Source organism: Pezoporus occidentalis, unplaced genomic scaffold, assembly GCF_034315485.1.
Source record: "Pezoporus occidentalis ecotype Australia unplaced genomic scaffold, CSIRO_AGI_Poc_V1 ctg21, whole genome shotgun sequence".
Taxonomy (NCBI): domain Eukaryota; kingdom Metazoa; phylum Chordata; class Aves; order Psittaciformes; family Psittacidae; genus Pezoporus; species Pezoporus occidentalis.
In genome coordinates, this window is record NW_026913964.1 from 8,740,350 (window position 1) to 8,764,606 (window position 24,257).

The window sequence follows — 24,257 nt, forward strand, 5'->3', positions numbered from 1 at the left end:
ACCAAAAGTGAGGTGCAATATTATGTGAACAAAATACATAATGCAAAAAGGTCACAGAATCATAGAATAGTTAGGGTTGGAAAGGACCTTAAGATCATCTAGTTCCAACCCCCCTGCCATGGGCAGGGACTCCTCACACTAAACCATCTCACCCAAGGCTTTGTCCAACCTGGCCTTAAACACCGCCAGGGATGGAGCATTCATAACTTCCCTGGGCAACCCATTCTAGTGCCTCACCACCCTAACAGTAAAGAATTTCTTCCTTATATCCAATCTAAATTTCTCCTGTTTAAGTTTTACTCCATTACCCCTTGTCTAGTTTATAACATACAGCCCATCAGGATGCTGAAATCTCACTGGAATACCCGCAATACGTGACAAAACCCCTGAACTAGAAACTGTAGAAACTGTAATTGAAAATTAAGATGATAGGATAATTTTTTGGACACTTTTCCCACAGAAATACCTTTATTCTTTTAATTTCTCTGAAGTACACATAAATTATTTCTTTATGATTGTTTTTATTAATATAATGGCCTATTTGCAAACACACCTCTACCACTGGGCAGATGAGAAGCAATTAGGAACTCTTCCTAATTGCAGGAAATTTCAGTATGGCAAGAAATGCAATTTCCCAGATGAGTATAATGAGTTAAACAGAAATTTATTCTCAAAAGCATGCTTCATAGGATTGCATATTTTAGTATTTTATTGTGAGAATAATTAACTTGTTCAGATTTGATTTTAAGGACTTATTTATAAGTTTCATTAGTAGAAAATAATTTTATAGGGGATTCCATGAAGGGACTTTGAAGTTTTTCAGAGCAAATTATGAAAGGTAAAATACAAAGCCTTTCAGTAATTAAGAATAAAATCAGTGACAACATAACTGATGCCAGTGCATACGAAAACTGAGCAAAATCTGCTTTCATAACACTGAAGTGATAGAAATGTAATGACAGTAAATTAATTGAAAAGCTTACTTCTGAGTTGTTCTATTCATATTATAGGAAAGAAATTTCTGCAAGAGGTAGTAATAACAGATTTAATCAACATGCACAAAGTTAGTGAATACACTTGGATATCACACGTAGATGTCTCTAAGCTGATACTGGAAAAAGTTTGCTTGAAAATCAAAGCAAAATAAATGCATGCCAGCTGCAGGAACTTAAAATGCACCAAGTGAACTTTACTAACGCTCTCACACTTGATCATCTTTTACAGTGAAAGTAAGGTAGTTATGCAGATTTTCAAAAACATCTGTATAAATTTAATTCCCCTAAGAGCCAAGAGAATTTGTGTTCCTAATGTTCATAAAACACAAAATCAAGATTTTGTGCAAGTATAGCTATTTTAGTAGAATATATTTTTTACCAAAAACCGTACAGTACAGATGCAACTATATCGCTACAAGGTTGCCTAAACCCACAGAATTTTTATTCTGTCTCCATAAACATGTTAGAAAAAGGCTATCAGTATTCACATAAAGTATACAACCAGTACAGAATATAACATACTCACCTATGAATTATCATAGATAAGGTAGTATGACTTCCCAAGTGGTTGTTCTACTCAACAGTTTCATCTGTGCTGAAAAACAACAAACTAAGGATTGTTCATCTGTCTGTGCTAATCTATTTCTTACCCAGTAAAGAAACAACTTCCTGAAAGAATCAAAATCTCACATGGTTGTTTTAGAGGGGAAAAAATGTCTTTTTATCTATGGGCAGGGAACCAAAAATAAACAGAAAAGCAACACAGAAATTTTAGTACTTCACTGTGGTAAATCGGAGTATTTAATTTCTGGAAGCAAATGAATGGATATGTTGCTATAAAAAACAAAGAACAAGAATGATGACAAAGCAAGTGTGTCACTTCCAGCCTTCCACCTCACAAGCTAAGATGAGCTGAAGAAAAATAATTATTTAGCATTGTATGCCTTATCCTCTATAATAACACTTTAAAAATATGTGTTAGAATTGGTTAAAGAAAAAATATAACAAAAAAATACAACAAAAAAATACAAGTGTGGTGGTTTAAGTGCAGTCAGTAATTCAGACCCACACAGCCTGCTCGCTCACTCTCCCCCTTCCTCCCCCCACCCTGCTCCCTGAGGGATGTGGAGGAGAATCAAAAGAATGTTAACTCCCACAGGTTGAGATAAGAACAGTCCAGTAACTAAGGTATAACACAAATCACTACTGCTACCACCAATAATAATAATGAGAAGGGAAAAAACAAGGGAAGAGAATACAATACCACCTGCCTCACCTAGCCTGACCGAGCAGTGAACTAGCTCTTCCAGGTAACTCCCAGTTTACCTCCTCGGCATGACATGGTGTGGTATGGAATACCTCTTTGGCTAGTTTGGGTCAGGTGTCCTGTCTCTGCTTCCTCCCGGCTTCTCCTTCTCTCTGGCAGAGCATGAGACTCAGAAAGTCCTTGGTCAGACTAAACATTTGAGCAGTAACTAAAAACATCAGTGTTATCAACACTGTTACCAGACCAAAAGTCAAAAACACAGCGCTGCACCAGCTACTAAGAAGGAGAAAAAATGACGGCTACTGCTGAACCCAGGATAACAAGACAGTCATTAATAACAGCAGTTGTTTCAATATTGCAGGATTTCACATCAAAAATCGTTCTTCAGTTTGGTTTGTATGGAATATTTCCATTAAAATATTATTAATCAAAAAGCGTTCTTACAATGGATTTTTTTTTCTTATTACTATGAGATATTCCAACTGTTACCTCATCCAGCGAAATTTCCTATTAACTTGCTTTAGGGGTTCATCATTTCTGGCAAAAAAAAAAAAACTTGAAATACAGGTTGCATTGATAATTTCAACCAACTACTACATAAATGCCTGAGCAGAAATAGAATGATACAGCACAAGAACTTAAACCCCAAGACTAGCCAGGGCATGAGGTCTTCCTCAATGGGATAATTAGTACAGCTAGTACTAATCAATATGAATAAAAGTAACATGATTTAGCCAAAGTCCAAATTAAAAACTAATGAAATTTTGTTTAATTATACTGTAAACATTTTTCTCCTATTAGACTTCTTCTTTCCAAAACACCCTACATAAGTGCCACACCAATCTACAGCAATGACTGTTCAGTTTAAGGGAATACAAGGTTGTACACATTCACTAGCCAACTGTTAGGCTGATTTTATTTCCTCCACAAAAGACTCATCAATTCTGAGTTACCATTGTCATTTCCATCCCAGACACTTTTCTTCTGCTTGCTGGGTAATATGTGCTCCTCTTATTAGCAAGGTGGCTTCCAGTGATTACACTGAGTCCTGCTCACTTAGGTCTATGCTGAATTGTCACTGAACACCCTTTTTATAACACAGACCGAAAATAAAGAAAGATTTATTTTAGCGAAGCAGGAGGTAGCGCTTCCAGGCAAATTAAGGATTAAAAACAGTTTAATTGGGAAGAAAACACTAGTGATAAAAGGATGTTTAAAGTGTGACTAGGTGTGTTGGGTTTACGTACAAGGTTTTGGTAGTAGTGGGGCTAACGGAGTGGCTTCTGTGCAAACGTGCTAGATACTTCTCCTGTGTCCAGACAGAGCCAATGACAGCCAGCTCCAAGATGGACCAGCCACTTGCCAAGGCCAATCCCATCAGCAATGTCAGTAGCACCTCTGGGATAACATAAAATCATAGAATCATAGAATAGTTAGGGTTGGAAAGAACCTTAAGATCACCTAGTTCCAACCCCCCTGCCATGGGCAGGAAGGAAGTCAAAACAAGCACTGCACCAGCTACCAAGGAGAAAAATTGACTGCTACTGCTAAACCCAGACTTCCAGCCTGGGAACAGTGCTGATAACACCGATGTTTTCAGTTGTTGCTAAGTAAGGTTTACCCTGACCAAGGACTTTATGAGGCTCATGCTCTGCCAGGGAGGAGGGGAAGCTGGAGGAAGCAGAGACAGGACACCTGACCCAAACTAGCCAAAGAGGCATTCCATACCACAGCATGTCATGCCCAGGGGGGTAACTGGGAGTTACCCGGAAGGACACAGGGTCTTCTGGGTCGGACTTGTTTTTCAGCGAGTGGTATCATATTCTCTTCCCTTGTTATTTTCTCTTATCATTGTTGTCGTTGGTGGTAGCGATGCTGATTTGTGTTGTGCGTTGGTTGCTGGACTGTTCTTGTCTCAACCCGTGGGAGTTGCATTCTTTCGATTCTCCTCCCCATCCCTCTGAGAGCGGGGAAGGGGAGAGCCCCCAGAGGGGGGGGGACACGGGCCTCGACTGCTTCCAGCCTGGCACCACTCATTTGGAGTGAGTGAACGAGCTGTCTGGCTGGGTTTAAACCATGACAGTGTCAAACGCTTTGCACAAGTCCTGGTAGATGACATCAACTGCTCTACCCCGTCCATCAGTTCCGTAGCCCCATCATAGAAGGCCACCAAATTGGTCAGGCAGGATTTCCCCTTAGTGAAGCCATGCTGGCTGTCACCAAGCACCTTGTTGTTTTTCATGTGCCTTAGCATGCCTTCCAGGAGAACCTGCTCCAAGATTTTGCCAGGCACAGAGGTGAGACTGACTGGTCTGTTAATTCCCCTGGTCATCCATTTTCCCCTTCTTGAAAATGGGGGTTATATTTCCCTTTTTCCAGTCTTTGGGAACTTCACCTGACTGCCATGATTTTTCAAATATGATGGACAGTGGCTTCGCAACTTCATTCACCAGCTCCTTCAGGACCCGCGGATGGATTTCATCAGGTCCCATGGACTTGTGTATGTTCAGGTTTTTAAGATGGTCTCAAACCAGATCCTCTCCTACAGTGGGCCCAAAGTCTTCATTCTCACAGTCCCTGCATCTGCCTTCCAAGATCTGGGTGCTGTGGTCAGAGCCTTTGCCAGTGAAGACTGAGGCAAAGAAGTCATTCAGAACCTCAGCCTTCTCCAAATCCTGTGTAGCCAGTTCTCCCAATAGCTTCCTGAGAGGGCCTACATTGTCCCTAGTCTGTTTTTTATTCGATACATACCTATATAATCCCTTCTTGTTAACTTTAACATCCCTAGCCAAGTTTAATTCTAATTGGGCCTTAGCTTTCCTAACCTGGTCCCTAGCTTGCCGGACAACATCCCTGTATTCTTCCCAGGCCACCTGTCCTTGCTTCCACCTTTTATAAGCCTCTTTTTTCATTTGAATTTTCCTCAGCAGCTCCTTATCCATCCAAGGAGGTCTCCTGGCCCTCCTGCTGCACTTCCTTCTACTTGGGATGCAACACTCCTGAGCTTGTAGCAGGTGATCCTTGAATATCAGCCAACAGTCTTGGGGCCCCCCTGCCCTCTAGGGCTATATCCCATGGAACCTTACTAAGCAGGTTCCTGAAGAGGCCAAAGTCTGCTCTCTTGAAGTTCAGGGCAGTGAGCTTGCTGCATGCTCTTCTCACTGTCCTGAGGATCTCAAATTCGAGCATCTTGTGATTGCTGCATCCAAGGCTGCCCTGGAGCAGCACATTTCCAATGAGCCCTTCGTTGTTGGTGAGCACGAGGTCAAGCATGGCACCTCTTCTTGTCGGCTTGCAAGAGAAAGTTGTCTTCCACACAACCAAGGAACCTCCTGGATTGCTTTTGCTTGGTCATACCATCGCTCCAACAGATGTCAGGGTGGTTGAAGTCCCCCATGAGAACAAGGGCCTGTGAGCATGAGGCTTTTCCTATCTGTCTGTAGAGTGCTTCCTCAGGTGGTCTGTAACAGATCCCCACAGTAACATCTCCCATAGCTGTTTTCCCTCTAACCCTGACCCACAAACTCTCTGTTAACTGATCACCTGTCTCCAGACTGAGTTCCATACTCTCCAGCCTATTCCTAACATAAATATCAACTCCTCCTCCCCGCCTGCTGGGCCTGTCTTTTCTAAAAAGCCTGTAACTTTCCACCACAACATTCCAGTCATAGAAGTCACCCCACTATGTTTCTGCGATGCCTATTATATCATACCCCCATAGATGTGCACACATCTCTAACATGTAAGAAGGGGAAAAAAAACTGTGCAACAGCACCGCAACCAGAGAAAGGAGTGACAATATTTGAGAGCCACAGCTCTGCAGATACCAAGGTCACTGCAGAAGGAGGGGAGGAGGTGCTGCAGGTGCCAGAGTAGATATTCCCCTGCAGTCCATTGTGCACACCATGGTGATGCAGACTGTCCCCTGCAGCCCATGCAGGTCCAAGATGGACCAGATATCTACCAGCAGCCCATGGAGGACCCCATGCTGGAGCACGGGGATGCACAAAGGAGGCTGTGGTCCTGTGGGGATCGGAGCCCACACTGGAGCAACTTTGCTGGCAGGACTTGTGATCCTGGAGGGGACACACACTAGGGCAGTCTGTTCCTGAAGAACTGCAGCCTGTGGGAAGGACTCATCACATTGGAGAAGTTCATGGAGGACTCTCTCCTTTGGGAGGGATGCACACTGGAGCAGAAGAGTATGAGTCGTCCTCCCCTGAGGAGGAAGGAGTGGGAGGGACAGTGTGCGATGAACTGATCAGAACCCCCATTCCCTGTCTCCCTGCACTGCTGGGGAGGGAGGAGGTAGAAAAAAATTGGAATTGGGAAGAAGGGAGGGGTGGGGGGAAGGTGTTTTTCAGATTTGTTCTTATTTTCTCATTACCCTGCTCTGATTTGATTAGCAATAAATTAAACTAATTTCCCCAGGTAGAATGAACTCTCCTTGTCCTTATCTTGACCCATGAGCTTTTCATCATATTTTCTCTCCTCTATCCAGATGAGGGCAGTGATAGAGCAACTTTGGTGGGCAGCTGGTGTCCAGGCAGGGACAGCCCACCACACCAGTGAAAACAAGTGTAGCTACAGGATGAAACATCACATAGGAAAGAAATGGTCAGTGAAAATTGCCTACAGATATCAGAGTTTACCAATGGCAAGGTTTGTCTCAGACTGGAGTAGTACTCCATCTGGAGCACCATGATATGTCACTAATATTCACAAATTAGCTGAAGAAAACACAAAAACAAATACTATCATTAAGTAATGGAAAAAACTGACTTCTGAGAGGATAACAAAGGAGATAAATTCATATAATTTTGCTAAGTGATTACTAAGGAAACAAAAGGTAAAATACAGTAACTACATATTATAGGTGGATATAAGCACAGAGGAAGGAAAGAAATTCTTTCAAGTGGCACAACAGACCATAACTACCTAAAGAAGAAATAGCTGACATTAAGAAAAGGATAATTTTGGATATATATTAGAAAATACTTTCTGATCCATTAAACTCTAATATACTCTTCAGAGGAAAGTACTGAAATCCTGGTTATTTAAGAAATTTAGCAATTAGACTGGACGAAGTAACAGAAAATATGCTGAGATGAACAGTACAGCACCTGCAAGAAGACTGAAAAAAGTTCTATCAGGTCATCTAATTTACCTTAATTTCTATGAAAATTAATGTTCGCTCTTTTCCCTTGGTTTAAGTTTTGTTCGTTCAGTCATGAAACCTCTTAAATCTCTGGACTCAAAAAATGTCTTTCATTCAGGCAGCAGTGCCTCAAAGCTATTCACAGTAATTACCCAAGGTCATTTAAATACATTTTGCATGAAGTACCTTAAACTCAGTGTGCCATTTTATATATTTATCAAATTACTATTCAATATCCTGTACTGCAGTTACTACTGGGTCTTGAGTTACATACAGAATGCTACATGAATTCAAATTGTGCAAGTTGCTCTCTACATAAATGAAATTAAAGTGTATGCAGTGATCATTATTCACAAAACAAAAGAAATGAAGAAGCAGCCTAAATGCAGCACATATCAGAAATCTGTATTTTAAGTAAATCTTAACTGCATTGTTGGTTTCTTTCTTTTCTCTAACAAACCTTGTATTAAACTAGCTTCCATTTCACTTTCTTTCTACAGCATATTACCACTACTGTATTGGTAAAGTAATTTATTCCATCCTCTGTGGAGAACCTGGATCTCATTTGCCAGCATATTTATCTTTCCTGCCACTGCACTGTCATTCATCTGCAATCTCCACAGAATACCAGACCTGTGCAGAATTTCAATTAGGATTGATTCAACTAAATCCAGGCCACAGAACTGTGGCTGACAGGGTGACCCCATGAGAATTTAATATGCTGAATCTAAAAAAAAAATAAAAGGCAAAAATACAAAACAGAGAACAGCTCAAGTTTAACACTATAATTCATTAAGTCCTCTACACACTCAGTTTAATCTGCTTCACAATAGGCTTTTTTCAGACTCCTTGTATTGTATGGGTAAAGTGCTTTACAGTGGTTTTGATAACCACAGGAAAGAAATTACCATAAAAATCTCTGCTCTTCCTTTGAGGTCTAATCAACTTAAACTCAGACAGCTTGTAATGAACTGAAAAATGATTTCCACAGAGGCTGAGCTATCTTAAGCTTTCTATTCTGTATATGTATACGTTTAAAAAGTCAGTACAGTGTAGGTATACAAGTAAAATAGCTCTTTTACTGCATACTTGATTTGACAGACTTCCAGTGGTTTTCACTATAATCATTGACAGGCTTCATCTGCTTGTCAGTTAAATGTTCTAAAATAATTTCTCAAATAATTTGTGGTTGCTAGAAGAGTTTTGCAGGTTTGAAGGCAGCTAAACTAAAGAACAGTAACCTGAGAGGTCTTTTTACCTGCAGTAAGTATGCACTATTTAAGTCTTAATTTTATATTAGCTATTGCACATAACATGCAACTTCGATTACACGCCAGAAGTAGGTGTAAGTAGATACTCAGTTTTACTCTAAAACAGTAAAAAAGAGAAATAGTAACAATTCCACATTTAATTTGGATTTTTTCCATAAATTTTAACCACTGAAAAACTCCCACCTAATTTAACATAAAAGGTCAGATAAGAACATACATATAAACATTTACAAATAGAAAAACAAACATAAGAGTAAAGGAATACAAATGGAGTGGGAAATACGGCAAGTTTAATAATGTTCTATTTAAAGTATAACATGAGTCAGATGGAAGTGGATGAAATAATTAAAAGAAAGATTGATTCATTTGTGTACACAGAGTCCATGTCAATGAGTGTAGCATAAGTAAAAACTTAATTGATATTTGGGGGGGGGGTTGTCTTATTATTTTAGCAGACCAAATCAGAAAATATTTCACATATACAAATATTTTGTAATTCTTTATCAGTCACAGTTGGAAATTTCTCAGTCTATCACACTTATTATGAAGAAGAGGCGCAACTATCACCAATTAAAAATTAATATCTATGCGGTGTCCAGAATTAACCCACTATAAGGTAGATTTCTTTCTGAAATTTGATCACAAGATCAATAGAGTAACTGCATGTGGTGGGTTGATCCTGACTGGATGCCAAGTGCCCACCAAAGCTTCTCTATCATTGCAGAAAATATAACATAAAGCTCATGGGTCAAGATAAGGACAGGGAGAGATCACTCACCAATTACCATCATGAACAAAACAGACTTGACTTGGGGAAATGAGTTTACTATATTGCCAATCGAATTGAAGCAGGGTAATAAGAAAGAAAATCAAATATTAAAACACTTTCCTCCCCACTCTTCCTTCTTCCTGGGCTCAACTTGTCTCCCAGGTTCTCTGCCTCCTCCTCCCTATTTGCACAGGGAGATGGGGGTTGTGGTCAGTTTGTCACACATTCTCTCTGCCACTCCTTCCTCCTCCCGGAAGGACTCCTCACACTCTTCCCCTGCTCCAGTGCGAGTCCCTCCCACAGGACAGTCCTCCATGAACTTCTCCAATGTGAGTCCTTCCCGTGGGCTGCAGTTCTTCATGAACTGCTCCAGCATGGGTCCCTTCCACTGGGTGCAGTCCCTCAGGAACAGACTGCTCCAGCGTGGGTGTCTTCCATGGCTGCAGTCCTTCAGGAATAGACTGCTCCAGTGTGGGTCCCTTCCACTGGGTGCAGTTCTTCAGGAGCAGACTGCCCCAGTGTGGGTCCCTTCCACTGGGTGCAGTTCTTCAGGAACAGACTGCTTCAGCGTGGATCCCTTCCCTGCGGGGTCACAAGTCCTGTAGCAAACCTGCTCCAGTGTGGGCTCCGATTTCCCCAGGACCACAGGTCCTGCCAGCATCCTGCTCCAGCACAGGCTTCCCACAGGTTCACAGCCTCCTTCAGGCATCAACCTGCTCCGGTGTGGGGTCCTCCATGGGCTGCTGGTGGATATCTGCGAAATCATGGCCCTCCATCTGCTGCAGGGGCACAGCTGCCTCAGGATGGTCTGCACCACAGGCTGAAGGGGAATCTCTGCTCCAGTGCCTGAAGCACCTCCTCCCCTCCTCCTGCACTGTCCTGGGTGTCTGCAAAGCTGTTTCTCTCACATGTTCTCACTTCCCCCTCCAGTTGCAATTGCTCCTGAGCAGCAACTTTTACCCCTTCTTAAACACATTATCCCAGAAGCACTGCCACCATCACTGATGGGCTTTGCCTTGGCCAGCAGTGGGTCTGTTTTGGCACTGGCCGGCATCAGCTCTGTCAGACACAGGCAGCTTCCCACAGAAGCCACCCTGGTAGCCTCACCACTACCAAAGCCTTGTCACACAAACCCAATACACTGAAGTAAGGGGGAAACTGCATTAATACATAGTTCATTCTATCAGTACAATAGATCTGTGTCTTCAGTGTATAAGTACAGTGTATGGTAATGGGCATACACAATAAAACGTGTGCCCTATATATTCTTCTACCACCAGTTCTTTCCATAATCCTTCTGAGGTATCAGTTTATGCCTGTAGTTGCTTAGAATTTTTCTCTGGTGCCACATATGTATAGAAATACTACAATAAGCACATTCCAAAGCATAAATATTTTTCTTTGTTCTCTCTTTGAGGAGTGAATGAAGGACAAGTAGTGCACTACTACACTGCTAATACATGTCATTCATATACTACAGAGAATTGTACAGTACAAGCACATAATAATAAGAATCAAATTAAATTGAAGAGGATACAGGGGAATTTCGGTATCTTCCTTCCTTCATCTAGATTTGATCTTTCTCTTCAGTGACCATAAACTACACTTTTGTTCCTCTGGGCATTTATCTAAGAGTTCTTTATTCCCCAGTTCATAACCTGAAACAAAGTTGCTGAAAGCCAGTTGTCCTATTGAGAGGCTTGTTCCAGTTAGTAGATATAGCTATTATCTTTAAGAAATGTTCCCTATCAAAAGATCTTCATATCATGGCTCTTTTTATATTATAAACCAAGTACCGTAAGAGAGAAGAGCTATTTTTTATGACTTATCCTGTCTGATTAGTCTACTGTTCTTGTTCTATTACCTCACATTGAGATCTTTTCCATTCTTATGTAATTTCTGTTTGGTTTTCCATGTCCTAAAAGTGATCTCATTTAGTCACATGGATCTTGTACTGTACTTTCTATCTATACTTCTCACCAGTGAAGTAAGCTGTTACAGTTTTAATAAGGTTACTTACTTTGACTGACATCTTTACTGTACAGCTTTTCCCCTGAATAATGCTCCCAAGAGACCTTGTTTCATTTTCAGTTATTTTATTGAGGTTTATGTGTTTTATAACTTTAGTGAGATCACTTTATTTAAAATATTCAGAAATTGCACTTCTATCTTTCCAAACTGAATTAAATAAGCAGACAGAAAAAGTGAACCTATACCTTTTCACTTCCATCTGTATACACATACCTATGATACCATATACATGATCAGCTTCATGTTATAATTCCAATACTATTGCTATTTCAATCACATCTTGATAACACATTTTATTCACAATAAATGTTATTTATATAAGTATTTTTTGTATCTTTTTTTCAGATACTGTTTGCTCAAAAATGGAATTTTCAAAGCTACATTGACCCAGTTTACTTTTCCAATTGAAGCTCGCTTCCTCTATTGCTGAATGCATTTTTCTGCATTAAATAGAATCACTTCAATATAAATTAACTCCTTCTATTATTAATTTCCATTACAATTTTATATTGATTTCAGCAGGCCCTGGATTACGCAGCAGGCACAGAGAAGTTATAAACAGGTGAGCATGAAACAAGGGAAATGACTGCAAATTTTCTAAGTATTTTGCATACCAGAAGACCTATTAGATCCTCACTGCAGTAACCCTATTAACTAACTATTATTCTTTTGCTTTTTAAATAGATAGAATAGTGATTCCACCAATTGTCCTAGAACACTTCCAAGAATCCAGAATATGCTGAACACAGTTACAACAACATGTTGTTCCTGGAATGTATGTATAGCACAAAGACAATATTTCCTATTTGCAGCCAGGCAGATAGACATACATGACCTAATTTTTGTCTCATGACTTTCTTTTACAATTGTGTAGCCTGATTTTACTCTACAGCTTTATTTATCTATGACAATATAAAAAAAAATGTAGGCACACTATTCTAGGATGTTCCTACTCCAACAATGAGAATAATAAAGGGGAGAGACAGGAGCCCGAAATGTTGCAATGAAAGACAACATTGGACATACATTGATTGGAACTAGGCTTTATTATTTCTGCAGTTTACTGAATGGATTGGTGGAGATTTTTTTTTTTTTTTTTTTACAATGTGTTTAAAAAAGGACAGCACAGTTGCAGAAATAGCTGTAAGATGGCATGATCCCCTCCAGTAATTCATTCCCTACCCCATATTAAAAACATCAGCGTTTTACCATTCCATGGTTTAGTAAGACTTTATTCCTTACAAAATGTACTCCAGAGTACAGATATTTATTTCAGCTGAGTTCTGGAAACAAGATTTGCATATTTTTAGCAACTCCTTTGTCAGTGCAGCAAGCAATAGAGAAATGCAAAAATGCCCAAGATGTCAATTAGACTAGATTATCAGGGGCATACCAGTTGTCAGGGCTTCACTGCACTTGTCGATATACTCACACATGAGGAAAATATGTCCTCTAGTCTCAAGTCCTTATAATCTTAATAGACAGGAGGAGATGCTGCCTGAATTACAAAAGCTATAAATAGTCTAAAAAGTCAAATTTTCCTCATTAAATCTATATTCACCACATAAGTCATATATCTGTGTAGCCATAAAATACCAAGGTTAAGATGCATGTTTTTAAATGCTGCATACTTATTGGAGACTACCTATTATTATTATTACTATATATTGTGATTTGATATAATAAAATAATAAAAAACCCAAATTGCAGATCCAGCCTAGTTAACTCCATAGTCAGTTTTCCACCCCAATCATACCTAACTTGATAGTTAAACTAAAGTACGTGTCTAATGAAAACCAGCTATTTTGAGCAGCCAGAGGAACCAGAATTCATATCCATAGTTTGAATTTAAAATCTGTCTGAAAAAAAAAAAAAACATATGTACTTACTGGGCTTTTACCTCAGTCAGATTACTGCAAGTTAAGCTCAGGTGTGAATTTACATCATGCTAGCTACACTACAATGATTTCCCATGTTGATATCAGGAATACATAATAACGATATACTAAGAAAAAAAATTGAATCCTTCATTTGATAAAACAAAATTTAGTAGGAGCTGTCTTAGCTAAGGGAAAAACTGTGGGCAAAAGGGAAAAAAAATCTAGATTAATGTATTTACATAAATTATTTGATCTTCTGAAATGTGGATTGAATAATACGTTGTTCGTTAATAATACATTTGATGATTCACTGGGAAAAATGATCTCATATATTATTCACAACTATTATTCAAATATGTCTAAAAAATATCCTGCACAAAAGCTATGGCTTCAAGTCTTCAGTGTGGTGTGCAATACCACATTCATATCTTTGTGAATCCTTACTGCTGCTGCTCTGTCAGCTCTTTAGGAGATGACACGTGAGAGTCAGAAAGGTTCTAAATAGTGAGGCTCCATAATATTACATTCTGTTAAAAAAAAGCTCAGGGTTTAGCCCTCTATCTTTCAGTGCTTTGCACTCAGAAAAGTGTTATGCTTAATTCATTTCAGAAGTTCAATATATCTTCCATTTGGTTCCTGAAAGTAGGCTGGGGTTTTTTTTCATAGCAACAATACCAAAGCAGAAGAAACTCTTCCAATAATTAGTAATAGTGGTCACATATTATTAACAAGAAAACTTGGTTTCAATTGCTTTACACTTTTGACAGTGTGCAAATGCAAAATGCAGATGGTAGGCAAATATTTTCATGTTTCTTGTTCCCACCGCATTTGATGCAAGTGGAATTTATATGTTTAAACATGCTGATATCTCTTTAATCATTTATCTCCAGGCAAAGATAGCTAGAACTTATGCTGTGTTAACTAGGAGAATTGGAAAAAAGGTAAAAACTCATGGGTTGAGACAAGAACAGTTTACTAACTGAAATAAAGTTGAATGTTGTAGTAGTAGTAAATAATAATTTAAAAAAAAAATGGGAAATATAGAGGAACAAACTCCCCCTCCCTGAGACGGGGGGGGGGGGGGGGGGGCACAAAATTACAAAATGGAATATATAAACCTTTAGAATCAGTTTTAAGTAATGTTAAGTTTGATTGCTTTGTAACAGTAACAATGGAAAATTACTGAGGTGCATGATACACAGAAAAAAAAATGGAGTACAGCTAGAGAACATACTGAGAATTCTTGTACAAGAGAAATTGTTATGGTTGATGTAGTTTTAAGAAAAACATTATAGAAGAACAGGATGCAAGGATAAGGAGTATCTGGGAATGGCAGGTGTCCAGGATGGGCTACGGTTGAACTAACTGACAAGTAGAAGGACAGGAGCATTATTATGTCTGTGGTGTTAACGAACCAATTAAGCCAGTATAAGTATCTACTGCACGTGCTTCAAAGCCTTCCAGAAGTGATGAAGATTGTTGGAAGAAGTAAACGACCCTCAGAGACCACCACCACAATTTTGTACACATGCGGGGAACTTTCTGGAAAATAATGTAATCCATACGTAACCTTATGAATATATATGTATGCCCAGTGGCTATATAAGGACGGTTTGTGTAGCAATACAGAGACACACGTTAGGAGGAGCTATCCCCCGTGTCTCGTGGTGCCACAATAAAGAATACCTGCTTGTCAGCTTGAAAACTATTGGCAAGTTTGTTCCTGGAGTTTTCTCTGAATCACCACCCCCAAAAAAGACGAGTGATGTACAATACAGTTGCTCATCACCACTTGACCGATAGCCAGCCCAGCCATGAGCACCAGTCATTTTCTACCAGGTAACTCCTACCCCAAGTTTATATACTGGGCATGACGTGCTGTGGTATGGGATACCCCTTTGGCTAGTTTGGGTCAGGTGTCCTGTCTTTGCTCCCTCCTGACTTCTTGTGTCCCTCCTCACTGGCAGAGTATGAGACTGAAAAGTCCTTGATCAGGGTGAATGCTACTTAACAACTGAAACATCAGTGTATTATCAGCATTGTTCTCACACTAAATTCAAAATACAGCACTGTACCAGCAATTAGGAAGAGAATTAACTCTGTCCCAGCCAAAACCAGAACAGTGTCAAGTGAGATTATGCATAAATAGTCCCATATACACACATAACTCAGGTAAAGATGCAGTCTTTCACAAGCTTCAGTGAAAGTTGTGGTCCCATGCAAGACAGCTAGAAGCTCCTCTTCTAGCTAAAAATAATACATATTGGAAACGTCTCATGTCAAACTCTGTGAAATATGACTCAAATGTCACATACATACACATACATAAACACATTGTCTGGAGAATGGTAAACTTTGAATTTAAGAAGACAAGGCCTCTATTCAAAGTTTTTCTAACCTCCTAGAAAGAGACACATGCACAGCAGTCTTCCCAAACAGGAGTAATGCTTTTATATTCTTGGGTTTACTCACATGTACACACTTATTTTTAGGCAGAATATTTTAGAAGCAAGGTAAACCACAAGAAGATGGCAGACATAACAGATGTGTGAATAAGCAAGCACTGATTTTCAGAACAGACTTGATCTAGCTCTTTTGAACCCTACAGAAGTCAGTATCAACTGAACTAAATCCTTCTCCTTCTGAATGTCCATGTGGTGAATAATGTTTTAATCCTTTTTCTCATTCTTATATTAAGAAAGTCTCATGGTAAAGCACTAAAGAAGGAAAATAACAAGAAACTGTAGAAGCTGAGGCAAAATAAATTTTGAATAGTTATTTATCAGAGAGATGATATAACCAGCATAATCAATAGTCTTGTCCTTAAAACATTTTAATCAATAGTTGCATATATTCTTCCTGAATATAAGAAATAAATATTAACAAGGCCAACCACATTTAATTATGGAGCGCACAGGTACAACATCACAAATTTCTCAGAGCATAGTCATTCACATTTTGTCTGGATTTGTCCCCAGCAATATAAGATAGTTTTGAAGTTCAAAATATTTGTGGAAGAAAATACCTAATGAATGATTCTGAGAAGCCAAAAATGACAAAAAGCATATTGAAGAAGGCTCAAACTTTGATAGGAAATGTTGGGAGGTTTTTTGCTTTGACTAACTGGATAGCATCCACATGGATGAAACACATGCTAAATTATTTACAGATAATTACATTGCTGTGCTGTTGCTAAAATATTAAGACACCATTGTCCCACAGGAAAAATTGTGACAGACGCTGGCGCATCAGCTAATGAATAGCTGTGGGGTAATGGAAAAAAAGAGCTACCACAAGACCCTGGTATTAGGAAACAGAATGTAAGTAATCCACACTCAGAGAAAAATGTCACTTTTCCCCCTCCCTCCTACTAATTACGTATAGAACAAATGTTCAACATTTGGTAGATGTTGCTTGAAGGCAATTTTTTCTGGAAATAGTCTCAAGGCATCCTCCACTCCCTTTTTATTATAGGCAACTATGACCTAGAAATACTGAATATAACCTTGAACCAAAAATGTCTTAAAATACTCACAAAAGACTGGGCAGCCGTTTTAGAGAAAAGATACATCACTACCAACAGAGGGATACAGTTCTCATATAGTTTTTTACATTATGGGGCGTTGTTGTTTCACATCGCAGAGTGAAATGATTAGAGGAACACATCTAGGGTATACAGCTAGTATAAGAGCAGCGCAGAACTGAACAAGTCAATATTTATACATTACAACTAGTGATCATCTGCCAAATTTCACCTTTTATTTAAGTGAAATGAAAAAATAGTATCTTGAATATTCATGCTGAAAAAAAAACTTAGAAATTATTGAAAAGCTGTTTTCTCAACCATTATTGCTTTTTTAAGAAAAAGAAAAATCCTTTAGCCTAGAATTATGGGATTGAATGCAGTCCAAAGACATCTTTTAAAACAGGACATACTGTGGTAGCTGGAAGGGGGAAAGGCACATCACAGATTAAAAAAAAACAAACTTAATCCTCATAAATTTTGGCTGTAATTCTGCAGAACCATGCATATTAATGCTAATCCCAAGGATCTATATAGCCCCAACCTACCATAAGTGATGGGAATCTATCTTTAAGATATTATATTTTGTCATTTATTTAACATAATATGTATATATTTGCAGTATTAGTACAAAACTGTTCATAAAGGGGTCAGGCAGATTAAGAAGTCTCAACCAACAGTAAAGCAAATGAGACATAAGCACATCCTTGAAGTATATGCTTATGCTCTTTTCTGAATAGAAATTAAAGGCTTAAAAAGTTTAAATTGCTGATTTGGGGATATAAACAATATTTAAAAAAAAAGAATATACCAAAGTATAAATGTGCAATGAGGCCTACAATTGCCCCTGGGGATCAGAGTAAACTAGTTGCCTAACATGTTCAGAGTAAAGATTCATAAGTTTGGAGTAAATTGTATTATATCATGAAGTTAATGCAACTTAATATGGCAAAACACATAGAATAAGCAAAATAGTAAATATAGTAGCAGAAAGTTGTACAATTTTCAGTCTGATTCAAATATTGGGAATCTTACAGCATTTCTTACAGAAGAAACTTTGCAGATAGTGGTGCATTTTACCCTCCATTCAAAGCCAAACAATGTCTTCTTACATTTGTTGTAGTACATGACATGTTGCTTTGAACTGGGTCTCATGATATTGTACTTTGTGTCATGTACATCATGATAAAATACGACATGACTGTTAGTTTGTTAAGTCAACAGGAACAAATAAATATTCACATGACTTGAATCTTTTTCTATTATTTATTCCTTGTGAAAATTAGCCTATTGGTATATCCATCCATAAACAACACAAAATAGTTCATGCTTCATAGGCACTAAAAAAAAAAAAAGAAAATAATTCTGCTCAAATTCACAGCCTGACTTTTTTCCCTTGCCTAAGTTTGAAAGAATGATAACCACAATTTTTAACTCAGCTAACAACTGTGATGTGTCTTAGTGGTTTATGACTTTAGCTGACACAAAGCAGCAAGAACAGATCAGTTCTGAAGACAAAAAGATTCGTGCCTGAAAATATTTTTGTAACAGAAGCAGCAAGCTATACAGGTAGAATAATTTCTCATTAGAGAGCCAGATTCATGCGAGAGTTTGCCCACTAGGTGAAACATAACCTCCTGCCAGCCTTTACCACAGGATTCTTAACACTGGCTACTAAATGAACAATCCTCTACATCAGTAAAAACTCCCAGAAAGAACAGAAATTCAGAGGCCTTCTACTCTCCTGAATACCTGAATACCTACTGTCCAAGCTTTGTCCCTGCTGTTAAAAAAAAAAAAAAAGAAAAAGAAAAAGTGAGATTATCCTATAATGCATGCATTAGCTGCCTTGCTACAAGTCCTCAGGGAGGACAAGGCATCGCAGTTTTAAATGAGATAAACCAGTGGTGAGAAGAAGCGTTGACATAGCTGTATCACAGAGAAGACTGCAGATGAGTGACCGTCACTGTGATTTCACAGTGAGGTGACAATGGCCAGTTACGTTGCCACATCTCCATCATTTCCACCCCTGTGGAAGAGGAGACACAGCACGAGACAGTTTGAGAAAGGCCAGGCTTTAAGTGCAAAAGCTTGTGCCCTGGCAGCCAGGGTTCTAAGGCCCATGACAGAAGGAGAAGCCAGACTGTAGTTTAGTACCACAGCAATTATCCAGAAGACAGCTATGCCCAGACTTTGCTTTCACAGTATCACAGTATGCTGGAGATTGGAAGGGACCTCAAAAGATCATCTAGTCCAATCCCCCTGCCGGAGCAGGAACACCTAGATAATGTTACACCACCTAGATAATGTTACACAGCAATGTGTCCAGGCAAGTTGTGAATGTCTCCAGCGAAGGAGACTCCACAACCTCCCTGGGCAGCCTGCTCCAGTGCTCTGTCACCCTCACTGAGAAGAAGTTTCTTCTCAAGTTTAAGTGGAACCTCTTGTGTTCCAGTTTGTACCCATTACCCCTTGTCCTATCATTGTTTGCCACTGAGTAGAGCCTGGCTCCATCCTCGTGACACTCCCCCTTTATATATTTATATACACTAGTAAGGTCACCCCTGAGTCTCCTCTTCTCCAAACTATAGAGACCCAGCTCCCTCAGTCTTTCCTCATAAGGGAGATGCTCCACTCCCATAATCATCTTTGTTGCCCTGCGCTGGACTCTCTCCAGCAGCTCCCTGTCCTTCTTGAACTGAGGGGCCCAGAACTGGAACACAATATTCCAGATGGGGTCTCACCAGGGCAGAGTAGAGGGGAAGGAGGACCTCTCTCGACCTACTAACCACCCCCCTTCTAATACACCCCAGGATGCCATTGGCCTTCTTAGCCACAAGGGCACAGTGTTGGCTCATGTTCATCCTGTCGTCCACTAGGACCCCCAGGTCCCTCTCCCTGCTCTCTAACAGGTCATTCCCCAACCTATACTGGAACCTGGGGTTGTTCCTGCCCAGATGCAGGACTCTACACTTTCCCTTGTTATATTTCATCAAGTTATTCCCTGCCCAACTCTCCAGCCTGTCCAGGTCTCGCTGGATGGCAGCACAGCCTTCTGGCGTGTCAGCCACTCCTCCCAGCTTAGTGTCATCAGCAAACTTGCTGATAGTACACTCAATTCCCTCATCTAAATCGTTGATGAATTTATTAAATAATACTGGTCCCAGCACTGACCCTTGAGGCACTCCACTAGTTACAGGCCTCCAACTAGACTCTGCCCCATAGACTACAACTCTCTGGCTTCTCTCCTTCAGCCAGTTCACAGTCCACCTCACTACCTGATCATCCAGTCCACACTTCCTCAATTTAGCTGTGAGGATGCTGTGGGAGACTGTGTCAAATGCTTTGTTGAAGTCAAGGTAGACCACATCCACTGCTCTGCCATCATCCACCCACCGTGTTATTTCCTCATAAAAGGCTAAGAGATTGGTCAAGCATGATTTCCCCTTGGTGAAGCCATGTTGAGTGCTCCTCATAACCCTCTTATCCTTGATATGCCTTAAGATGGCACCAAGGATAAGGTGTTCCATCACTTTCCCATGGATGGAGGTGAGGCTGACCGGTCTATAGTTACCCGGGTCCTCCTTCTTGCCCTTTTTGAAGACTGGAGTGACATTTGCTTTCCTCCAGTCCTCAGGCACCTCTCCCGTTTCCCAAGACTTGGTAAAGATGATGGAGAGAGGTCTAGCAATGACTTCTGCCAGTTCCCTCAGCACCCGCGGGTGCACCCCATCTGGACCCATGGATTTATGGATGTCCAGATTGCTCAACTGATCTCTAACCCATTCCTCATCAACTAAGGCAAACCGCTCTGTTGACCTGACTTCGTCTAAGGTCTCAGGGGTACAGGGCTCTTCAGGACTGCCTGCAGCAGAGTAGACAGAGACAAAGAAGGCATTCAGTAACTCTGCCATCTCTGTATCTTCTGTCACCAGGGCACCCATCCTGTTCATCAGTGGGCTTACATTGCCTCTGCTGTTAGTTTTGTCTGCCATGTATTTGAAAAAGCTCTTTTTGCTGTCCTTGACCCTTCTCGCCAGGTTTAATTCTAAGGATGCCTTAGTCCTCCTAGCTGTCTTCCTACATACTCTAGCAGCAGCCTTATATTCCTCCCAGGTGGCCAGCCCCTCCTTCCATGACCTGTAAACTCTCCTCTTCCACTTGAGCATACCCAGCAATTCCCTATTTAGCCACGCGGGTCTCTTGGCCCTCTTCCTTGACTTCCTACGTGTCGGGATGCTCCGATCTTGAGCACGGAAAAAGCAGTCCTTGAATGTCAACCAACTATCTTGGGCCCCTTTACCTTCAAACAGCCTTGCCCATGGGATTTCCCCTAGCAATTGCTTGAAAAGGCCAAAGTTTGCCTTGCTAAAGTCCAGGGTTGCAATTCTACTTGCTATTCTACTGGTCCTACCACACAAGATCCTGAACTCCACCATCTCGTGGTCATTGCAACCAAGGCAGCCCTCAACCCTTACTGCTTCAACCAGATCCTCCTTGTTAGTGAGGATGAGATCCAGCAGCGCTCCTCTCCTGGTCGGCTCATCCACCATTTGCAGGAGGAAGTTATCATCCATACACTGGAGGAACCTGCTGGACTGCGGCTGGGTTGCTGAGTGGTCCTTCCAGCAAACATCAGGGAAGTTAAAATCCCCCACGATGACCACGGCCTGTGACTGTGAGGCCGCTCTCAGCTGCCTGTAGAAGGCCTCGTCAACTTCCTCACCCTGATCCGGTGGTCTGTAACAGACACCTACAACAGTATCCCCCCTGCCAGCCTGCCCCTTAATTCTCACCCACAGACTCTCAACTCACTCGTCATCTGTCCCTGGACAGAACTCGGTGCATTGTAGTTCCTCCCACACATAAAGAGCAACCCCACCACCCCTCCTGGCTGGCCTGTCTTTCCTGAAAAGGACATAGCCCTCCATGACTATATTCCAGTCATGTGAGCTGCCCCACCACGTCTCTGTAATAGTCTCCTGACTTAACACAGGTTTCCAACTCCTCCTGCTTATTTCCCATGCTGCGCACATTGGTGTACAGACATTCCAGGGAGCGAGCTGAGCACACCGATTTCACCCTAGGATTATAGGAGGCCTCCCAGTCTTCATCAATTCTGGAGTGCTGCCCCACTGGGGCAAGTCCAGCTACAACCCCATCCCCCTTCGAATCTAGTTTAAAGCTCTCCAAATGAGCCCTGCTAATTCGTGCCCCAGCATCCTTTTGCCTCTGTGAGATAAACCTTTCCCACTTGTCATTGTCCAGACTGGTGCCCTATAAAACCAGCTGTTATCAAAGAATCCAAAGCCCTGCCTGTAGCACCAGTCTCGAAGCCAATCGTTTATGGACTGAATCTTCCCATTCCTTCCCACATCATCAGTGGAAGATGGAAGGGGTGAGGAGAAGATCACTTGAGCCCCAGACTCTTTCACCATTGCCCCAAGGCCCTTTCTTCATCCCCCTCAGACTGCGGGAAGCAGCTTCCCCCTCACCTGTCTGGAAGACCAGCAGCGGGTAGTAGTCTGTCGGGTGCACCAGGTTGGGGAGCGCCCTGGTGATATCCCTGATCCGGGCTCCAGGCAGACTACACACTTCCCTATGATGAGGATCAACTCTGCATATCGGGCCCTCTGTTCCTCTCAGAAGGGAATCGCCTACTACAATGACCCTTCTTTCTTTCTTATCAGAGGCAGTCTTGAGGTGCAAAGTCGACCGCCTTTTCCTATGTGGCCTTGTAGGCTGGCCTTGCCCCACATCCTCACCTACCTCTCCTTCAAGATCCAGGGCCTCAAACCTATTACGGAGGGACACCTGAGGAAGCAGGGCCGGAAGGGGGAGGGTTTCCCACGATGCCGAACTGGAACTCGCTTCCAACCCTCGTCGTCTTTTTGGTCCCCTACCTCTGCGCAACAGCTACAGGGCAGGGTCTGTCTCAGGCCATCCCCCTCTGTCTGAGAGGGCAGGGGGTCCTTCCCCTTTTGGGGGGTATCTCCCTGGAACCGTTCTGACTGGCACGCCAGGGAGTTACTCCACCAGTCGATCTCCCTTTCACACTCCCTGATGGTCCTCAGCGTCTCAACCTCCTCCTTAAGTTTTGCCACCAGGCTAAGCAGATCTTCTACCTGCTCACACCTCACACAGGTGGAATGCTGTCCTCCCTCCCCCGGCAGCAGCAGGCTCTGGCACTCCCTGCATCCAGAGACCTGAACAGCCACGGTTTGGGATGGAGTCTCTGGGCTGCTGCAGTCTTCTTACTACAAGCTCTCTTTCTGGAGGCGACCATATTGGTCCACAGTCTGGGACACCAGCAACAGGGTCAGCAACACGACCTGCTTGTTCCTCACTGCCCTCTCCGAGGCTCTTTCAAGGCAAGGGGCAGGGGGGTGGTCGCCGTCACCGTGGGAACGCCCCCCGCCACGTCAGCCGCTCTCTCTCAAGGGCTGCTGGGGCTTCGGGGATCGGGAGATGTCGGGAATCGCGATGGCTCTGCGCTATCCCCTCTGATTTTCCCAATCTCCGTTGACCCTCGCGGTCGCTGAAGGGTGCCGGCTGTGGCTCTAGCTAGGCCAGCTCCGATCAGCTGACTGAATGCTTTCCTTCCATGCTACCATGTTTGGTAGCATGTAGACTGCAGAGGTGGTCTTTATGAAAGAATGTCAGGAGCTGCTCTGTGCCATTCACAGTCAGCTTCAAATGAAGAAAGTCAGAAAGCAGATGATTGGTGGGAGTTTCTCTGTTAGCCAAGGCCAAGCCACCACATTCCATTGACATTATTTAAAATATAGACATAAAAGTAAGGTTTGAAAGTAATGAGAGCAAAAGAGTTTCAAATCACCTTCTATCCAAAACAAAGGTTTCTTGATCATAAAATCTGGAAACATCAAAGGGATAACATCTGTATATATTTAAATAAAGTTACATATGAAACAAAATAACAACTTTCTTTCATGAGTAATGAAATAGTTCCCTCGAAGCTAAAACAAAATTTCAAACATTTGGCTGTGTTGTTCTGACTTAATTACATCAGCAGAATGCAAATTCTTATTTGAATCAATTAACCTTTTAAAATAAGAAGAAATAATTACTTCTTTAAAAATGGGAAAGTTTTTCTCTTTACAGAGAAAAGGTTTTGTGGGTTAAGAAAAACATACTCCCATTTTCGAATTCTTCTAATAACTAAATACCTAGTTTTTCATGTTTCAAAGAAGCAACATTAGAAAAAAATTTGCCCTTTTCCCAAATTCCTCTGCTTTTCAACACATTACATTAGTTATTAAATTAGTATCTCAGTTACTCATATAAATTCCTCTTACCAAAAGTATATCGCCAAAGCAATTGAAAGGACCTGTTAGTTTTGTTC